This window comes from Heteronotia binoei, chromosome 11, assembly GCF_032191835.1.
Source record: "Heteronotia binoei isolate CCM8104 ecotype False Entrance Well chromosome 11, APGP_CSIRO_Hbin_v1, whole genome shotgun sequence".
Taxonomy (NCBI): domain Eukaryota; kingdom Metazoa; phylum Chordata; class Lepidosauria; order Squamata; family Gekkonidae; genus Heteronotia; species Heteronotia binoei.
The window spans coordinates 54,232,777-54,236,116 of NC_083233.1; positions in this window are offsets into that span (position 1 = coordinate 54,232,777).

Genomic DNA, 3,340 nt, shown 5'->3' on the forward strand with positions numbered 1-3,340 from the left:
AGTTTCATTGGCCCATTGCACATGCAAATTGGATATGCATAAGTTTTGACTAGTCATTTGGGAAGTACGCCCACATTTACAGATTGCAAAGTGGGATCGAAATTTGAAGTCCCATGCAATTATCAATGATTTCATCCACAATGTCCAAGTTCCCGGAGTAGTCTGTTCTGCTGCAGGGGACTTCGCCAGTTAGACTGAGTGTTTCCACTTGCTCTGCCCCTCCCCCTTGACTGCTGAGGCCTTTAAAAGGAACTGCTATTTTTTGCTGGGGGAGACTTTGGTGGTGGTGGAAAGTGCCGTCTAGTTGCAGCCAACTTGTGGTGACCCCATAGGGTTTAAGGCAAGAGACGTTCATAAGTGGTTTGTCATTGCCTGGGCTTCCGGAAGTGTATGTGTGCGTCTCCCAACAAAATACTTGTCCCAACCCTACTTAGCCTCCAAGATCTGGTGAAATCGGGCTAGCCTGGGCTTCCCAAGTCAGGGCAGAGGCTTTGTTAGTTATTTGTTGTATTAGGATTTTGCATTTGTATTGTAATAAGGTTGCTTATTTAAATTTAAAAGTGAGACAAATTTTACTCCACCTTTTGCAGAAATGAAATCTGAACAAAAAGATTCCAAATTCTGGAGAAAAATGTTGTGAAACCCAGCAGCCCCATGTCCTCCACCGCTGCAATGCAATTTGCTGCCATTGCCACCAACTGGATGAGTTGCTTCCTAGTTAGCTTCAGTGGAGGGAAATCCCGGGGGCGGGGGGGGGGGGGAGAGGGCAAAAGATGCTCAGTGGCTCCAGATGAAGAGCTATGCAAAGCAAACAAGGAGTGTTATATCAAAATGAAATGGGGAGGGTAAAAAAACCATTTTCAATGGTAACTCTCATGAGAAGGGAAAGCTGCATGGCTGATTAATGCTATTTCAAGTGTTCAGATTTCATTTCGGCAAAAGGTGGAGTCAAAATTTGACCAACTACAAGTCTGCATTTCATGTGTGGAGGATACCATGTTCTCATGCAAGAAGTATCAGCCCTGTCAATGCAGACTCCCTCCCACCAATCCTTTTGGTTCCCTGGTGCTCCCCACCTCTCAAGCTTTCCAGGATGCAGCCAACTCATCTTCCTCTCTGCTACCTTGCCCCTTGTAAGTGGGGCTAAAAAAATCCTTGAGAGTCTTCCTCCAAAAGAGCAGATGGAAGCAATGGTCTGGTTTGCCGTTGGGCTGCCAAAATTCCTTTCCCGTTCATTTCTGATTTCAATTATTACAAGATTGTAAGAATTATATATATATTATACACACACACACAGATTGGAGATCTGGATATATATATATATATATATAACACAGATTGGAGATACCTCAAGTGCTGTACGAAGTCACTGTACAAATGTTTGCACAATCCCCCTGAAGAAATCCCTGGCTGAGCTCTTCTTCAGCAGTAGGGAAGGCACAGCAATGTTCTAGCCTTTTAAAAACAGCAAGGTTGTGGTGGTCGGGCTTTTGCTAGAGTCTTGCAATGTGCCCTGGATCTCCAACCCCTCTCCCCCTGGCCATTTTAATCTGACTTCTATCATCCCCTCTCCTCCAGAGCTGCCTGCAGTCCAGCCTCCTCCTGCTGCATGTACTGAAATAAGCCAGACATGGCGCTAAAAATAGGTGCCTAATGGAAGCTGCAATGCAGACTTCCCTTCTCGCATTCTTCAGTGGCAGGGGGCCAGCTGAATTGACAGAAAAGGAAGCCAGGAAGTACAGTTTTGAAGGTGGGAAAGGAGACAGTCTGCCCTGCCCAGCTCTCTAGCTCTCCATCAAGCCAGGGGTGATCTGAGATTCCCTGCTCCTCCCTGTTGTGAGGTTTGGTCTTCAGTAAGATAATCACAGCCTTCCTGCAGCACCATCTGACTGTGACCTCCCCCCTGCCTCCCAAACCTGTTCAGGCCTCCCATTTTTATTGTTGCAACTGCCTTCAGCTTGCTTCTCCTGTGCATATGCTCAGCTTGTCTAAGCGGACTCCCAGCTATCTAGCCCAAATAGCGACAGTTCAAGAATCTTGGAATTTATTGAATCAACCAAGTCATAGTGCTACATTCATTTTGCAGGGGCATCTTCACAGAATAGATATAAGAGAACGGTGCTGGGGAAGGACCGTTACCTCAGGTCTGCTTCATAGCAGGTATGTTAATCTGACTTCTAGGCTACTGCAGCTTCCAAACACTGCAATTTTCATACACTGCTTTTTACACTTCAAGGCTAGATATGAACTGGCCATCAGAAAGCACTGGCAGGCTGGGCAGAGCATTCGGTGCTCACTTACACAAGGCTATTATGCGTCTGATACATAATTATTATTGTAGGGCAGTGTGTGTAATCCTAAAATTATCTGGCAACCAGAAGTTCTTTTAGTGCTATGCACCACTAGGTGGCAAGCTAGACTTGTTTTTAAGGCGTTTCAGAGGTGGCTTGCCATTGCTTGCTTCTGCACCATAATCCTGGTATTCCTTGGAGGTCACCCTTCCAAATACCAACCAGGGCCAACCCTGCTTAGTTTCTGAGATCCGATGAGATTGGGCTAACCTGGGCTATCCGGGTCAGGGCATTGTGCTGCTATGGACCCCTGACTAAAACAGTCTTCTTGCTGCAACTGTAAGGACCTTCTACCCCAACCTGCCTGCCTCTTCTTTCTGTTTCTGAGGAGCCAGGGATCCCACTTTCAAGAAGTTGCCATTGGAGTGAAGTGCAATGATCTGAGCCCTGGCCAGGGGAGCCTCCCCTAGAAATACGAAAGCAGAAATACCTAGGTAGAGTTCTGAGCAACCAGTTCTCTGTGTGAACATATAAGAATCCCCAGGGGCTTGAAAGATTTGCCCAAAACAGACTGGACAAAGGGATGTAGAGGACCCCTGTGCTGGGGAAAACAGGGAAGGATCCAGCTTCCTTCTACCCATTCCACAATCCACATTTGCAAATAAAAAAAAATCTGCCTACCAGTGGTCAGGAAGGTTTGCTTTGCATGCAAACATCCCTGATTTAATCTTGGGAAAAAGGTAAAGGAAGTCCCCTGTGCAAACACCAGTCGTTTTCGACTTTAGGGTGACGTTGCTTTCACAATGTTTTCACAGCAGACTTTTTATAGGGTGGTTTGCCCTTGCCTTCCCCAGTCACCTACACTTTCCCCCCAACAAGCTGGGTACTCATTTTACCGACCTTGGAAGGATGGAAGGCTGAGTCAATCTCGGGAATCTTTAGTTAAAAGGCTCTCAGGTAGCAGAAAGGAAAAGACCCAGGGCCCAAGGGGCTACATATCTGAATGACACTCACCATGCATGTGTGCAAAAGCAGAATCATTTATGGGA